The 18,019-nt window shown below is 53.2% G+C and overlaps 1 protein-coding gene across 3 annotated transcripts in view; it reads left to right on the forward strand.

The window, feature by feature from the left end:
- The window catches only part of Septin9 (septin 9), a 132,554-nt gene that overhangs the window by 61,716 nt on the left and 52,819 nt on the right, over positions 1-18,019 (forward strand). The window lies entirely within an intron of this gene.

An 18,019-nucleotide genomic window follows, 5' to 3' on the forward strand; every position in this document is an offset into this window, starting at 1 on the left:
AGGAATGTGGGTCCTGAGGTTTGCACTGGAGGCCTCCTGTCCTCCTGTCCCTCTGATCTGGCCTTCCTTCCTATTTGAGTGACTCTTCTCATTGCAGGAGGGGTTTCTTTTAGCTCGTGGTTCCCGTGGGTGTTGTCATCATGGCAGGGAAAGCATGACAGCATCGGCATAGTCACAGTCACGGTGCTGATCTCTGCTCGTTACTGTTAAATTGTAGGGAAACACACACAGCATACATTGGCTGTTGTGTGAGAGTGTGCGGTTAAGTGCTGTTAAGCCCATTCAGGTTGTGCCACCAGTACCACCTCCAGGGTTTTCCAGAATTTTCCCACATCCCAAACAGAAACTCTGCTCCCCATTCTGTCTGAGATTGGATGACACAACTCATCCTGTCTGGCATAGTGGCCTCAACATTCGTCCATATTATAGCCTATGTCAGAACTTTGTTCCTTTTAAAAACTAAATAGTATTACATGTGTGGACAGAACACATCCCTCCCCCGTAATGGGATTTGAACCCAGGGACTTGTGCATACCAGGCAAGTGCTCTACCACTGAGACACGTGCCCGACCTCAGGTGGAATCAGTTTGTCCACTGATGAACCCTAGGTTGTCTCCCACCACTTGGCTCTTGTAAACAATGCTTGCAGCACAGTGATGCACATAGCTTCTCTAGTGGTTGGTAGACTTGGGACCAGGCTGAGGTGAGGGTGCCGAGCTCCTCCTGGAGCCTCTGGGTCTGGGGACCTGGGGCTCGGCCTTCTTAGAGTGTCAGGAGTCAGGTCACAATAAATACTCAGGGGTTCATGAACCTTTGTGGGGTCCTTGCAGGCCTGGGTGTGTGTCTGTGCCTTTCTCCCTAAGCCCTAAACTTGACCCTGCTGAGAGGTGCTCAAACTCAGTGTCCAGACTGCAGGTCAGGGAAACAGAGGCTCCAGGCGTAGTTGAGTAGAGGGGCCAGTGTCCTGTTTTTCCTTCATGGTCCTGATTGGTTTGAGACCTCCAAAGACACCAGATACATCTCTCTCCTGAGATGAGATGTTGACACTGCTGACTCAGACAGGATGTGGTGGGAGAGAGAGACAGCTGCACCAAGTCACCCAGCTGTTGATCCCAGCTGGTGCTGGCTGCATGGAAGGTGGAAGGTGGCCCTGAGCCTAGGGTGGGGTGCGGAATGTCTGCTTGAGGACACTGTTTGTCCTCTGGGGAGGGTGCAGCTCAGATACAGCACACAGGCCTGTGCCAGGCCCTGAGCCTCAGGGACGAGTCTGCAGCCTCTGCCCTTGGTAGCTTGTGGGCAGATGGTGGGTGGACCATGAAAAGAACCCTGTGGAAACCTGTTGGGGAGGGCAGGAATTGAGTAGGTCAGGGCGAAGAAAAGTGTGTGTGTGTGTGTGTGTGTGTGTGTGTGTGTGTGTATGCATGTGTGCGAGTGTGTGTGTGTGTGTGTGCGTGTGCATGCATGCATGTGTGCGAGTATGTGTGTGGGTGGAGGCCAGGTGTCATTCCTCAGGAGGCATCCATTTTGGTTTTGTTTTTTAGATATATTTATTTTATTTTATTTTATGTGTGTGATTGCTTTGCCTTCATGTATGTCTGTGTACAATGTACATGCCTGGCACCTGCAGAGATCAGAAGAGAGCATCAGACCCTCCAAATTTAGAGTTGAGGATGGTTGTGAGCCACTATGTGGGTGCTGGGACCAAACAAGTGCTCTTAACTTCTGGGCCATCTCTCTAGCCACCTTTTTTGGAGACAGGGTCTCTCATTGGGGTCTGGGGTTTGCCTGTTATGCTGGCTACCCCCCCCCCATCCTCCTGACTCTACCTCTCCAGTGCTAAGGCTGTAAGTACTGGCTGTGGGTGATGGAAATAAGTTAGGCCCTTACACTTACGCAGCAGCATTTGTCATTGCCTGAGCACCCCAGCCACCCCCAGTTACCCCTCCAGCCACCCCCAGTTACCCCTCTAGCCACCCCAGCCACAAGGACAGCCCTTCATAGTCATCTAGAGCCCCAAGATGGTGCAGTTCCTTTAGGCAGAGGGCCGGCCAGGGAGAGGCAAGGCAGGCGGGGCCTTCCCCAGGGAGCCTATTGGAAATCATATCTGTGCCCCTGGGGGGCCTTGCCTCTTATTTCCTGACCTCCAACTTCTCCTCCAAAGCTACAGTTTCATTCTCCATTCTCCACTGGTCACCCACCCACGGGGTCTCTTGGTGCCCCTGCTGAGCTTTTCCTGGCCTGACACCATAGCAGGGTTCTTCCTGCTCCCTAACTGTACCTGCCCAGCTCTTCTTTGGGTTTCCCACCCCTTCCTTGCAAGCCCTCACTCTGACCTCCTGAAATCCAGTTTTGCTTTGTCGAACTCCTACACACCCCTCAAATCCCTACCCATTCTTGCCTGCAGCTGGAAACAGCCTCCCTTCCAACGACTTTGAGGACTTTGTGTTTTCCTAGGATGTAAATTATTTGTGTATGAACCATCTTTTCTCTGCTAGCTTCTTCCTCCAGTACAGAAACGGATTTCCATAGGACAACAAGTAATTTACTGTTCTTCAAAATGCAGAAAATGTGAACATTATGAAAAAGCTAAAATATAAGCTTCCATCAGCCCCAACGTTCTGCCGTAGTCTTCAGAATTCAGGCAGAAGGCTGGAGTCCTCGGGGCAGGGCTCGGGCTGCTGTCTGTTTTTATAGAGTACCGTACGGTGACTAATAAGACTTGGACATGGCAGATGCCCAATAAAATACTGGTGATGACTGGTTGGTGGTGACCTGGGCACAGCATTTTGGTCGCTGCCCCAGACATCTTCAGGGATCCCACAGGACCTCCAAGGGACCAAGATGCTTCTTGCAACCTCTTCCCAGGGGTCCTGTTACCTGCCCCACAAACTTGCTTGTCCCTGCAGTGCTGGGGGCAGGGCAGAAATGAGTCACCCTCAGGGTGCACTAGGGAGGGAGGGTGTCCCTGGCAGAGCCCTCGAAAGACTGCAGGGACCTAGCAGCGGGGAGGGGAAGCAGAGGCTCCCCGGCCTCGTTCTTCTATTCTGGGCCCTAGTGAGATCTTCCTATATACGGTGGGTTCCTGGTGGCACAGATCCCTGGGTGGTGATGGGATACAGAACTCTGCTGCCAGGGCAGGGTGCTGGCTCAGCCCCTCCAGCCTCCCTCTGGCGCCCAGCCACACCGGCGGCTCCCCAGGCTGCCTTATAAGGCAGGCGCCGCACTTGCTCACTACTCCTTCGTGGTCTGGTACCTTGCCTTCTCTGGTGCTCATGAGGCCCTGCCGAGTTCCTGGGTGTGTCCTGGCCGCACCCATGAACCCACCCACTGGTTCTGAGGCATCCCTTCCACTTCCCAGCCTGCCTCAGATTCTGGAGCTGCCTGGTTTCTTGCCTGGGAGGAGTGACTGACCTCCTCCTATGTGTCCCTGGGTGTTAGGTGTACATCAGTTCTGGGGACAGAGAGGGTAGAGGCCCCATACAGACTTCATTGTGGCATGGAGGGGGTTAATCATAGCACAGGCTCTCTGAGGCCGCCCAGTGGGTCACAGAATAGGGGAACCCCAGGACAGGAAAGTCCGGTCCAGGGTGGGGAAATGTACCAGTTCCAGCCTAGGGACTTGAATATCCCACAAGTTGGGGTATCCCGATGGGGAGTGGGCAACCACCATGAGAACTGGTGAGGAGGCACCTCAGCCTCTGTATTTTCAGGACACTCTTCAGGCTGTGGGGACCCCAGGACTGTCCATGGTCTGTGACTTTCCTCAGGGTGGGTTTCTTCTTCATCTGCAGCTCAAGTCTTAGGGTGAGAGCCTGTTCGAGCTTCATTGGGTCAGCAGAGATAGCTCATGGGGGGGTGGGTGGAATGGGGAGCTTCCTGCATTTCTTCTGGAGAGATCCAGCCATATCTGCAGGAGGGTCTTTCCCACCAGGCCATCGTCACACCAGCGTGACCTTCTGCTCCCTGCCTGCCACAGTGGCCATCCTGTTCTGGGACTGGATGTCTTTCCCTCCTATGAACAGGCACGTTCAGTCTGAGGTGTTCCAGACTGTTCCCACTTAGGCCAAGTTAGGAAACTGGAGGGCTAGGGGGAAGAGTGGTTAGGCCAGTTGTGTCTCCTTCAAGGTGGAGGCAGACAGACCCTGGCTCTGGGGTCCAGGCAAAGTCTCTCTTTGGCTGCCTACCCAGCTGTCTGCCGCCCAGCTGTCTGCAGAGCCAAGGGTGCAATGATGGGGGAGAAGCCAGGCCCCTCTACGGATGGCCCAGCAGCTGTGGAATACCTTAAATAGAGAGAGACAGCTGCCTGTGGCATGCCTGCCTGGGGGACGGGTCCTGCTCCACCCCTCCAGTTCTGTGGCTGAGACTCTGACCACCCAGTGGTGCTGGGGATTGAGCCTGGCCCCAGCACATGGCACTATATGACACCTTCCCCCCGCCCCCCTCCCCGCCCCCCCAGCCACACCTACATGAGGCAGTTGCCTGAGGAGGAACCATGCCTGCAACCTCAGCTTCCAGGCCCTAGACAGCTGCTAGGATCCAGGGTCTGAATGGTAGCCCAGGGCAGGTGGCCATGCTCTGCCTGTGTGGCTGGAAGGAAAACACATTCCGCCCTGCAGGGGGTGCGCTGATGCTCCTAGCTGACACCCTGGGTGTGTGCAACCCTTGACCAGACTCTAGATTCCTCTGGTGGCCAAGGAAAGTGCCACATGGCATATGTTGGCCCTGTCCCCGGAGCCTCAAGCTCGGGAGTTGCAAAGGAAGATGTGTGTGCTCAGGGCTCACACCATGTCCTCTAGGGCTTGCAGTGGGCCGTCCCCCCACCCCCCATCACAGGGAATCCTTTACCCTCCTGTTGTCAACAGACCGTGGATATTGGGACCCAAGAACTGGCTTCCCTCCCCCTCTCCGCAAACACCGGGCATAGGAGAGAATAAAATGAGGTGGGGAGTGCTTGGGAGCTAGCTGACTGAGAGTTGTGTTGAGCCTGAGGCATATGACCCAGCTCACAGGAAAACCAGTGGGGGCGGGAGCTCTGGAGGCATGGCTCAGTGGTTACAGCACTTGAAGTTCGCGCGGAGTGATGGCACACACCCATAATCCCAGCATCTGAGGGCTGGAGAGAGAGATGGCTCAGGGGTTAAGAGCTCTGCTCTTCCAGAGGTCCTGAGTTCAATTCCCAGCAACCACATGGTGGCTCACAACCATCTGCTGACCTGCAGCTACACATGCAGGCAGAACACTGTATTATAATAAATAAATCAATCTAAAACAAACAAATCCTAAGAAAACCAAAACAAATTTAAAAAAAAAACCCAAACTAATAACCAGTGAGGTTGGAAGGTGTTGGGGTGATACCTCACTCTCCTCCAAGACCAACAACTCACTGGGGAAGTCCTTGTGCGTGAGGTGTGTGTGTGTGGGGGGGGTTGGTCCCTACTCTGTGTCTTCCAGAGAGGGAAAGGGGCCTACAGCCATGGTGCCATGCCTGGCCCATGCTGAATTCTACCCACTGCTCCATCTGCCTGGCACTGCCTGGACCTGAGTGGTCCCAGGCTTCCATCTCCCTTCTGGTGGCTCACGGTGGCCGCTCGGATGAAAACAGAGTCAGTGTCAGACTCGGCTGGTTCTCTGGGATCCTGTTTCTGCTTTGCTCTGACTTTTACTCCTCTGGTCCAGTTTGCTTGTGGTCAGAGTGGGTGTGATGCCTCCTTATTTCAGAGAGTGGAAGTGGGAGCCAGCACCTAGGAGGTTTGTGTTAAGTCCATATAGGAAAACTGAGCCCAGCCCTTATTTAAGGAAGCTGTGCCTTGCATGCAGACCCAAGGAAACGCTAGAATTTTCAGGTCTCCCTGTCAGTCCAGAGGTCCTATCGATGTGCCTTGCTCCCCCTACTGGTGGGTGTGCACAGGTGCTGTCTTGCTCCCTGGCTCCTTCCTTCTCCCATCCCCCTCTCTGTTGTGAATTCCAAAGCCTTTCTTACTTCACTGCTAGATCATAAATCCTAAAGATCCCAAAACCTGAAAAGGAAGCCACACCGCCCTCCCCCTGCTATTCTCAAGAGGGTGTGCCATGCTGACAGCTGGGCATGCTGTCGACATTTGGAATTTTGTAAGTGTGGATTTTTTTTTTTTTTTTTTTTTTTTTTTTTTTTGAGGCAGGGTTTCTCTGTGGCTTTGGAGCCTGTCCTGGAACTAACTCTTGTAGACCAGGCTGGTCTTGAACTCACAGAGATCCGCCTGTTTCTGCCTCCTGAGTTCTGGGGCTAAATGCATGTGCCACCACCCTAGCTACCATGATTTGATTTTTAAGAGTCTTTTGAGCTGTTATTGGTGATCAGACCTATAGTTCCAGCACTTGAGAGGGTCAGCCAGAGAGATGGCTGGTAGTTAGGGACCAGCCGGGGCTACAGATGAATACCAAGCTATTCAGGACTACATAGCAAAGGAAGGAAGGAACATTCTTCTGACTTTGGTTGTAGTGGTATGAGGTTTAGGCAGCCCCCCACCCCCACCCCAGTTGTAATGTGCTCTTCCAAACAGAAAATTCGAAGGCATGTATTGTCAGGCTTCTGCTTTTACTTTGGGCTTTTGGGTTTCGTGTCCTGCTGCATTCCAGAACTATAGACAAGAATTTCACCCATGTTTTCTTCTAATGTTTCTGTGGTTTTATTTTTATGTACTGGTGTCGTTAATCTGCTGGAATTTATTTCAGTTTGAGCATCGTGGTGGGATCTGGGTTTTTATTTTATTTTATTTTTTTTGCATGGATGCGCACTCGGTGAGCTGGCTCTTGCAATGTGGGGTGTGTGCCGAGCTATTTTAGTTTTTCTGGTGACAGCGCTGTGCTGGCTTAGCAAAAACACCCTGGATGCGTTTCTTTCTTCCTCTCCCTTCTGGAACACTTTCACAGCAACACAATCCTGTCTTTGTTAAAACTTTTAAGGAACTCACTAGTGAAACCATCTGGGCCTGATACTTTTGTGGGCGTCTAGTATTTAAGAAAAAAAAAAAACCTTAAAATTATTTTCCATGGGGCTGTGAGTTTAGAGAGACTCTTCAAAACTTATTTATTTTTTTTTTTTTTAGGGTAGAGGATGTAGCTGAGGGTGTAGCTTGGTGGTGTGGTGCTGGCCCCGCAGGCACAACCACAGCATCCTAAACACTGAAAGAAATCAACTATTGTTTAGTTGGATGTGTAGTGAAGGCCTGTAATCCCAGCATTTGGAAGGCTGAGGTAGGAGATGGTGAATCTGAGGCTAGCTTGAACCACATAGTGAATTTCAGGCCAGCCCAGGCTATATAGGAATCTCAATGTGTGTGTGTGTGTGTGTGTGTGTGTGTGTGTGTGAGAGAGAGAGAGAGAGAGAGAGAGAGAGAGAGTCCATGTCTTCCTTGATCTCTCTCAACCTTATACATTGATGCAGGGTTTCTCATTTAAACCCAGAGCTCCTAAAAGCTGAGATTACAGGCAGCCAGGGATCTAAACTCTGGTCCTCATGCTTCAAGACTTGGTCTCCCATCACTGCTTCCTCCATAGCCAATTTAAGAAAACATTTGCCACTCCAGAAGGAGGCACCATCTGCTCTGCCTCCAGTCCTAAACACTGACCACTTGTCTCTGGGACTTTCCATCTAGGGTTCCTTCTTTCAAAGCTTTCTTATTCACCGGGTCACATGCTATGGCCCTTTGTGTCTGTTGTCTTCCATCCTTGTGGCCCAGGCTAGCTTCAGAGTCACCACAAGTTCTTGACCCTCCTGCCTCCACTCTTCAAAGGCTGGAATTACAGGTCTGATCCCACAGTTGGCATACAAATACATTTTCGTATTAAGCTACTCAGGATAAGCAGCTTGCACGGGAGAGTTCAAGGCTTTCCGTCTGTGGCTGGTTGGCCCCTTGTGGCCCCAGGACACATCACAATGGGAATACATGGTAGAGGACACGAGTACCTTGTAGTGGCTGGAAACAGAGAGAGTCAGAAGGTGCTGAGTTCTCAATATCCTCTTTAGGGATAGCCCTCTGTAACCCTGCACCCCCCACGCTCCCTGTGACCTAACCACCTAAGGGTCCCACAGGTGTCCAACACACAGTCAAGATCCAGACATAGCAGAGTGTTTACTGCAAGGTTTTGAAAGGGACCTTGATCTTACCGATTTCTAAGTCTTTGCATTTCTATCCAGACTTCAAAATGCTCACCCTGCAATGATTGCTAATAGCCTAATCCTGCCAGTGCTTTTCAGGAAGGGCCCATGCCATGCTCGTCTCATATTTGTGTATATGTGTATACTCCTGCTTGTCTGTGTGTGTACCATATGTGTGCAAGTGCCGTTGAGTCAGGAAGGGGGTGTCAGAACCTCTGGAGCTAGAGTTAGGGGTGGCTGTGAGCTGCCGTGTGGGTGCTGGAAACTAAACCTGAGTCCTTTGCAAGACTGGCCAGTGCTCTTAACCGCCGAGCCGCCTCTCTGGCCTCCATATCATGTCTTCCCCCCATTCTTGAAGCAGACCTCGGAAACATTGGGAATTTGATGACCTCACCAGAGCTGTCTGCAGAGGCCAGATTGGTGTCTGCAGGTCGGGTTCTCTTGGTAGCAACAGAAAGACACGGATTGGGGAAAGTCTATGTCAGAATGCAGATAATATGCTTAATGGCTATGGCTATGAGATTAAGATGTTAAAACGGTTAATAAGGAGGGGAGAAAAGGCCGAGAGCTGCCACATGGTATCTGTGTGGGCACCAAGGAATACAGCGGTGATTGTCCACCGCAGATGGATTTGTGTCCCCAGAAGTGGCATGCTTGCTTGGGAGGAGATGAGTGGCAGGCAGTGAGGCTGACAGTGGGAGGGGTGAAGAAGAATGAGAGGCGTGGTTGGGCTAGAGATGCCTGGTGGTGCGGTGGGCAGGATCAGCTTAAGCCTTGGGGTGGGCTCCAGATGTGCGGGCCGGAGGGTGCCAAGGACATCTGGGGATTGGTGCAAGATGAATGAGGCACAGGCTCTGGGGCAGAATGTACGGGGGTGTGCAGAATTTGGGAATCCAGTCAAGTGGTGTCTTAATGTTGCTTTTTTTTTTTTTTTTCTCTCCCAGTGCTGGGATGGAACTCAGGGTTTTGTATGTGCAAGGCAAAGTGTTCTACCATTGAGCTACATCCTCAGCCCATAATACAATAGTGTGTATGGGTGTGTGTGTGTGTGTGTGTGTGTGCATATGGTTGTGTGTGTGTGTGTGTGAGTGTGTGTGTGCATATGGTTGTGTGTGTGTGTGTGTGAGAGAGTGCATATGGTTGTGTGTGTGTGTGTGTGAGTGTGTGTGTGCATATGGTTGTGTGTGGTGTGTGTGTGTATGTGTGAGTGTGTGTGAGTGTGTGTGTGTGCATATGGTTGTGTGTGTGTGAGTGCATATGGGTGTGTGTGTGTGCATATGGTTGTGTGTGTGTGAGTGTGTGTGTGTGTGTGTGTGCATATGGTTGTGTGTGTGTGTGTGAGTGCATATGGGTGTGTGTGTGTGCATATGGTTGTGTGTGTGTTGTGTGTGTGTGCATATGGTTGTGTGTGTGTGAGTGTGTGTGAGTGTGTGTGTGCATATGGTGTGTGTGTGTGTGTGTGTGTGTGTGTGTGTGTGTGTGTGTGTGTGTGTGTGTGTGTGAGTGCATGCATGTGCAGGCCAGAAGCTGAAAGTGAGTGCTTCCTCAATCACCCTCTGCCTTACCTTTGAGGCAGGGCCTCCCACTGAACCTGGTGCACCCCTGTAGGCTGACAGGCCAGCAAGCCTCAGGGATCCTATTTCTGCCTCCCCAGTGCTGCGATACCATGCCTGGCCTTTAATGTGTGTGCTGCTGGCAAGTCTTCATGCTTGGTTGGCAGGTGCTTTACCCACTGAGCCAGCACCCTAGCCCCACAGCACTGTATTTTCAAAAACTGGAATTATACCGGTAAGCTGCTGTGGTGAACAAATTTGAGAATTTCATCTAGACACAGAGCCCAGCCCTGCGTGTACACAGCCCCACTGTGCTTCCTGGGCCCTGGCCTGAGAGACTTGTGGTTTGGGGTCCAGTTTGCCTTTGAAGCTGAGTGGCTCTTGGTGTAAAAACAGGTCAGCGCAGCTCTGAGACCTCAACAGCCTTGAGATTTGACTCTGGCCATATGGCATTGCTAGACTGTGGGAGGGGAAGTCACTCTGGCCCAAAGCAGTCCCTCTATACCCTAAAGCTCCAAGGACAGGAAGCAGAGCTCTAAGGGTGCCACCTGCCCTCCATCCAGAGTCCAGGATCCCCACAGGCACCCACTCTCTGTGCAGTATAGCCCCTGAGTTTTGAGTTCCAGAAGCCCTTCGTGTCTGAGTCCCCAGTCACCTCATCCAGGGATGAAAAGGGGGGGCAACCTTTAACTCTCTTGTGTTATATCCGTGAGCCCAAATAATCCACTGACTCAACCTTCTGGCTCTGGGCCAGCTGGTTTCTCTTTCTTGGTTTTCTTGCCTGCAGAAATCCTACTGTCTCTACTTCCCAGGGCATTACGAGACAACTTGCATTAGGGCTGGAGTTCAGAGGCCGGTGGAAGGCTGGGGATGTGTTTGGGAGAGTGTTTGCCTAAGGGTGCATGGAGACCTGGGTACCACATAAACCTGATTGCATGCCTGTAATCCCAGCATTTGTGAGCTGAAGGCAGAAGGATCAAGACTTCAAGGCCATACTTAGCTATTATATAGCGAGACCAACCAGGGCTACCCGAGACACTGTCTCAAAAACAAAACGAAAAGCCAGTCAACCTTGTAGGTGCAGTTTTTTGTACTGCCAGCCCGCTCCCAAATAACCACACAGAGACTTACTATTAATTATAAAATGCTCGGCCACTATGTTCGGTGTAGTGGCGTCTTGCTTTGCCAGTGAACTTGTGGTGGTGGCCACATCATGAAGAACTTAAGTGTGGTGTGTTTTTATAGTATATACACATTTAAAGTTAGGTTTGTTGCTAACCTAAATTAAACCTCCTCCCTCCCTCCCTCCCTCCCTCCCTCCCTTCCTTCCAGATTTATTTATTACATATGCATATGTTCATACATATGTTCTTCCTGCAGACCAGAAGAGGCATCAGCTCCCACTATACATCTATAGTTGTGAGCCACCATGTGGGTGCTGGGAATTGAACCCGGGTCCTCTGGAAGAGCAGCCAGTGCTCTAACCTCTGAGCCATCTCTCCAGCCCTTAAGCCACATTTCTTATGCACACTTTGCCATGTGGCTCAGTGCCGTTCCTCAGTACAGCACCTTCAGCTCCTCTTCCTCTGCATCCCCTGGCGGCTCCTCTCACTCTGCCTTCCTCCTTCCCACTGTCCTCCTCCTGGCTCTCCCGCCTAACCTTATCCTGCCTGGCTGTAGGCCAATTAGCTTCTTCGTCACATCAATCACAGTGACATATATTTACACAGTGTGAAGGAATATTCCTAGATGAACACATCACAAACTGTATTTGAATTCTGGCACTCCTGGTTTGCAGGCTCGGGGCAGTCTTATGTCCAGTGCCTCAGTTTCCCTGTTGTTGGGAGGATGAATGGAAGGGAGTGCAGAGAAGTGCCTGGACGTTGTGACAGTATGCTGAGCTGCACATGGCAGACACTTAGTTGGTTGTGAGGTGGCATCAGTAAGCCCAGGGCGTCGCTCTCTGATTCAGTGCCATTGTTTTTGTTTGCAAGTGTTTCCTGTTATACGTTATGTCTGTTCGTGCCTGAGTTCCCAAGAGGGTTTGTGCCCACCCACCCCCTGTTGTCTGCTACTGTAGAGCATCTTAATGACCAAGATCTAAACCCTTCCCTCCTGGGGACACCAAGAGGCTGTGGGACACCTGCCCAAAGTTGCTGGCTGGTCAAGTTGGAGATGGTCACTGTTCCCGTGAGCACCCGTGGCAGGCTTGACTGCTAGGACTCTGCTGGGGGGGGGTTCATTCTTCACAGCCTGCACCCCCAGGGTGGGTGCTTGGGGGTTAGTGGCACATGAGTGAGGTACAGAGGTCAGGAAAACAGCTCTGGCCTCACGGTCTCTCTACAGGTTTTCATAACTGCTGGTCAGGAGAGTCCCCTGGCCTCTATGCTGACATGCCTTCAAGGCCTTGAGGACTCCTCTCCTAACCCCATCGAAGCCCCTACCTGCTGTGCCAGAGTCACTTCTACTCTGGAGCCCCGTGAGCTGGCCAAGGGCCCTCTCGAGTTCCCTATTCAGACAATCATTTGGGACCCATGTGGCCCTGCTTCCCCAGCTGGACCAAGTCTTGGTGCACAGGCCGCTCGATCTAAGCTGAGCCATGGGACAAACTGGAGGTGGTGGCTGTGGCGGCCATTTTCTCCTACCTCCCACGGCTCTGGCAGACCCACCCCTGCCATGGCCATCCTAAACCCACTAGGAGGCTGCTCCTAGCTGCTGTCTCTGGACGCTTGCTCTCATCTTTCCTTTACTGTTCTGCTGGGCAGATGGAGGAGGGATGCAGTTCACACTAGGGCCCAGGCTGTGATGGAGTCTGACTTCAGGGCCTGTCTTCTTGGCATACGTGATCTCTTGCTCCGCCAAGGATGGAGACCTGGTGTGTCCACATGCATGCTGGAGGACATTCTTGACAGTGTCTTCATCTGTCACTCTCCACCTTAGTTTTTGAGGCAGGGTGGTCTCAATGAACACAGGATGTATTGATCTGCTTGACTGGATGTCCAGGCAGACCCAGGGAATCCCCCATCTCAATATCCCCCTGCCTCACAGTGCTTTGTACATGGTGTTGTGGTAGACACTTTACTGACTGAGCCATACCCCCCACAGCTGCACTCTGCTGTTTTCATGCCCACACCAAAGGGACCCAGCTTGAGGGCTGACAGGTTTCTGTTAGCAGCAGCCCGACCCCTGCAGGCTTTCTTCTGCCTGGCCCTGGAGGAGGCGGTGTCTGTATTTCCACCCTGGAAATGATGGCTGAGGAAGGTCCCTGTGCCTGGGTCTCTCTGCTTGCTGTTCTGCTGACTAATGCTTATCTGATGACTGTGGGGAGTGCGTCCTTGTCGGTGCTGGCTCCAGTTACAGAGGGTTGAGATTGCCCAGAGCGGGGCCCCACACAATTCTACTGTGTTACCGACCATCCTGACTTCAGGAAACTCAGCCCCCAGGTAACCTCAGCATGAGGGGTATTACTGTGGGAGGCAAACCTGCCTGTGGGGTGCAGTAGTCTTCCGGGGTGGGGCAAGGCTGGGGAGGAGATAGAGGAGGAGCCAGGGCCTTGGTTGAAGAAAGTGTTCCTTCAATCCCAGACCCTCCCCCAGGCCTGTGCACTGGTGTGGTGGACACATGGTTACACACAGTGGGGAGTCCTTTTCCCAGAGACCCTGTAACCTTGGAGGGGCCAGGGCCCTCCCTCATTCTATAGCACTGAAGAACCAGGGCCCACACTGTCTCCAGGGAGGGTCTGGTTGTAGGGTCAGGGCCACCCTGGAATCCACAGCCCTGCTTGTCTATGGCTATTTACCCACCCTGTCAGGGGACCTTCTGTTGAGGGAAGGAGGGGAAGGGACTTGGCTCAGGCCAGTGTGTGGGAAGTTGAGCACCCGCCCTGAGGTCCTGGGGAGCAGGAAGTTTGCCTCCCCCTGACCAAGGCCTGGCTCATCAAATGCACTCTTGTTGGAGAGCTGCTTGACTGGTCTCAGTCCATCACATTATCACATTCGCAGTCGAGGCCTCCCTCAGGCAGCTCCCAGCCTGTTCTTTTGAGTCTTGGGCACCTGGGGTCTACTGAGCGGGGCTCTGGGGGTCCTCAGCCCAGTGTGCTGATGCAGAGTGTTCCCTGGGGCATATATAAACTTCTGTCAGGCTCCTCCTGATCTCTGCCTGCTTGACAGTCTGTCTGTCTGCCTGAGAGACCTGGCCAGCTTCCCTTTCCTCTCTCTCTCTCTCTCTCTCTCTCTCTCTCTCTCTCTCTCTCTCTTTTGTTTTTGTTTTTTTGAGACAGGGTTTCTCTGTGTAGCTTTGGAGCCTATCCTGGCACTCGCTCTGGAGACCAGGCTGGCCTTGAACTCACAGAGATCCGCCTGCCTCTGCCTCCCGAGTGCTGGGATTAAAGGCGTGCGCCACCAATGCCCGGTGCCCTTTTCTCTTTCTCCTGTAACACCATCTGTCTGCCAGGGGCCTCCCATTCCTCAAGCATTAGGGGTTAGGAGTTGGGTGGCTTTTCTGGTCTATCTTCCCAGGACTCCAAGCCCTCATCTCAGGAGGGTGGGAGAAGTTGGTAATTGACCATCCTAACTCCATGACCTCCCCGACCACATGGCCCATTTTCTAGATCCAGCAGTCAAGACCCAGAGAGCGTCCAGCGCTTGCTTGCTGACATGCTAGGGTAGGGGAGTCCGGCAGTTGTGCTGCTCTGGAGGGATGGATGGGAGGCAGTGCCGGCCAGTGGGCAGGCAGATAGAACCCTTGCTAACCTGGGGAAGGATGAGCCTGAGTGCCTAGATGTGTTGTTGCCATGGGAAGCTGATGGAGTGTGTGGGACTGGAGTCCCCACTGCTGGGTGAGCAGAGTGACCCTGCGCTGTGCTGCCTGTGACTCTGCTGGGTGAGCAGAGTGACCCTGCGCTGTGCTGCCTGTGACTCTGCTGGGTGAGCAGAGTGACCCTGTGCTATCCTGCCTGTGACTCTGCTGGGTGAGCAGAGTGACCCTGCGCTGTGCTGCCTGTGACTCTGCTGGGTGGTTTTGCTGCATGTCCAGGATGGGAGACTGGCATATCCCAGCACATAGTGCCCTCGTGTTAAGGGTAGACTTTAGCTGACTCTGGGCAGCTCACTCAGGGCTCATCAGTTAGTTATCCTGGGGATGGGATAGGCCTCTTTCTGGTTGCAATGAGCTGAGTGTTGACCCCAGGGAGGAGATTAACAGCAAGCCTCTAAGAGATTGCACACCTTGGCCTCCCCTTTCTCTGGGGTTTCCTGAAGCCATGCCAGGGTGCAGGCTGCAGGGTGTCTGACCTCCAGGAGCTGGCACTTCCATTTCACAGTCCAACTGCTCAGGCCTGGGGTCCTCTGAGCCCCCTGGGCTATCCTTTTTGTCTTCCTGGCTCTGAGCTCCACGCTGGGTGTTCATTGCCTTGAATAGCACCCAGCTCTCCTGGGACTTCTGGGACCCAGCGCAGGCCCTTTGTGGCCACCCAAGGAGCCTCAGGTGCAGAGACAGGCAGGATCTTGTCATTTCCCTGTCCTGGAGCCAGACAGGGCAGCCAGGACAGTAGCCTGTGTCCTGCTTGGCTTTCTGGGAGGCCAGCCAGCTGATGTGGCCCAGGGGACTGGGAGGAGCCCCTTGCTTTGTCTCTTCATTTCCAGATTTGAGAGGGCCTCCAGAGGAGTGGGTGGAGGGGCTGAGGTGGGGCAAGCCAGGGTTAGAGAAAGAGGCCCAGAGAATTTAGAAAATGTCTGTCCTTACCACTGGGCCCGCTGTCCCTGGGAGCCAGGACTGCCACTGATGGGTGGGAAGGTGATACCCGTGAAGCTGGATCCAGGAAAGGAGTCCTGTCTCTGACACCAGCCATTTTCCAGGTCAGGTAGTCAAGACCCAGAGAGCTCCAGCCACCTTCCCACAGCCCACAGGGGAAGCCTTGTACACTCCTGGTTTCTTCTGTGTGGCTTTCGATTCTGTGCGGATGGGCAGCCTCCTGGGGCAGAAAGCTCTTGTTTCCAGTAGCATCTCCGCCTGCAGGGAGAGTGTCCCCAGCTCTGCTGTCCCTTGGCTCTGCTCACCCTCCTCTGGTCCAGTGCTAGGGACCCAGGTGGGAGACCCAAACACTAAAGGTTATACTATGTCTCCATAGTATAGGTCCTTCTTCCTGCCACCTGGCTGGAGACCACTCAGGAGGACCATACGGCACCATCATGGCAGCCTCTCTGAAAGGTTTGTTACCACATAGTGGGATTCCTCAATAGCAGGCATGGGGACCTGAATTCTATGCCCAGAATCTATGAGAAAAGCCAAGCATGATAGCACAGGGGAGGCAGAAATGGGCATATCCTTGGAGCCCGGTGGCTAGACAGCCCGGCCTACTTGGTGAACCCCAGGCCAGTGAGAGACACTCTCTCTTAAAAACAAAGTGCTTGGTGGTACCCTGAGGCATGACACTTTTGGTTGTTCTCTGGCCTTCGTTGGCACACACTGAAGAAGTATGTCCCCTAAAGGGACCCATGTTGCAGAGGCTGGGTCTTCATGGGGTATGGGCATAGAGGTGGAACCCCTCTTCGCTATCTCCCAGACTCTGCACCCTGAGACCCCGAAGCCCTCAATGAGTGGTCTCTCCTGCTGCTCATGTCCCCCCATTCATGCTGCAGACACTGCCAGGGAGCCCGCGGATGTTTGGACTCAGGGATTTGTGTTTGAACAGCCATGAGAGGAGAGAATGAGTAAGAGAGCGTGGGGGAGGTCAGAGGGAGGGGAAATGGCCTGGAAAGTCCAAACATGTGTTTTAGGAGCAGGTGCCAGCATGACATCATCAGGAGGGTGGCTGAGGGCCCGAGTCTAGCCCAGCCCAGTAGAAGCTGGCCTTGGCTTTGTTCTGCCATGCTTAGCACATAGAGGTTTGTTTCCATTTTAGGGACAGCTTGGGAGCCTGTCTTCTCACTCTTGACCACATTAATATTTCATTAATTCTGAGTGCTTGCTGTGTTCCTGCATGTTCCAAGTGCTAGGTGGTTGTTGAAGAGAAGGCTCAGAGAGAGTGAGTCACTGGCTCCAGGCCACACAGCTTGGAAGGTTTGATGCCACGCCTCAGCTGGCAGGTGAAGAAGCTTGCGGTTTCAGGCTGTATGAGGGGGTAGCCTCTGCTTGGCCTCCTTGGCCCAACTGGGAGGATCCATGGACATTCCAGCAAGTGCTAGCCACACTTCTGTGGCCCTTAGGATAGCTGACAGGAGGCAGAGATACAGGGAACAGCCCAGCCTACTTGGACACAATTGCATCTTGGAGACACACTTCAGCTGCTCTGTGAGGCTGCAGCTTCCTGAACTGCGCGGCCTGCTCATCCTTTGTGTCTCTTGCTTTGTTCTGGACCCTCTTCTGTGTCCCCCAACCCCACCCTCTATCCTCAAGGCAGACTTGGGCCCTGCCAGTCAGGACAGGGTTAGAGGTACTCCTCCACTTGCCATATTTTCTGCTGACTTTGTAGTGTTCGGCGTTGGAAGTCTCTTTTATGACTCAGTTGATGTGTCTATAAAATGGGTTGACAGGCGTCTTCCTGCCTCCTAAGACTTTGGGAAGAATCTGGTGAGAGGCGTTGCTGGAAAGTTCTGTGCACTGACAAGTTTTCCGGCTGGCTGTGGCTTGGTTGGTAGAGTGCTTTGCCTAGCGTGCCAGAGGCCCTCCGTTCAGTCCCCAGAACTGTGTAAATGAGCGTGGTGGCCCCAGCACCGGAGGAGTGGAAGCAGGAGGGTGGACGTCCAGGCTGCTCCTTGACTGCGGAGCAAGTTTGAGGTCAAGTTTGAGGTCAGCCTGGGCTACACGAGACTCTTGTATTTAAATAAATAAGTAAAACACAGTGCTTTGCAGAGCGATGCTGAGAGGCAGTAGTTTGCTGGAGCCTGGAGCCAGCTGAAATCTGGGTCCTTCTGGAGCCTGGGTGCTGAGGGAGGGCTGAAGTTAGTGCTGGCTCATTGCCCAGGAGGAAGTGGGGGAAGCCCACTCCCTCAGATCCCTGCCTGTCAGGATGGGAGCCGGCCTAGATTCCCCTTGGTAAGGAAGAGTTGAGTGACCAGGTCCTGTGTGGGACTGAGAGTCTCAGCCTGTCCGTGCACAGTGGGACCGGGGCCACAGTGAGCTCTTCCCCAGCCCACTCCCTCAGCAAACTGTTCTTGGTGACCTGCACTCCCCAAGGGCCCCCCTGGCTCACACCATGCAACCCAAGCATGGGAAGAAGAGCCCAGCTGGGAGACCATGCTGGACCGGGGGTGGGGTGGGGGCGCGGCTGAGTCTACAGGACCCACTGGCCTCCCAGGAAAACCAGCTGCGCGGGAAGCAAGCCAGCGGC

The sequence above is a fragment of the Cricetulus griseus genome, chromosome 7, assembly GCF_003668045.3.
Source record: "Cricetulus griseus strain 17A/GY chromosome 7, alternate assembly CriGri-PICRH-1.0, whole genome shotgun sequence".
NCBI lineage: Eukaryota > Metazoa > Chordata > Mammalia > Rodentia > Cricetidae > Cricetulus > Cricetulus griseus.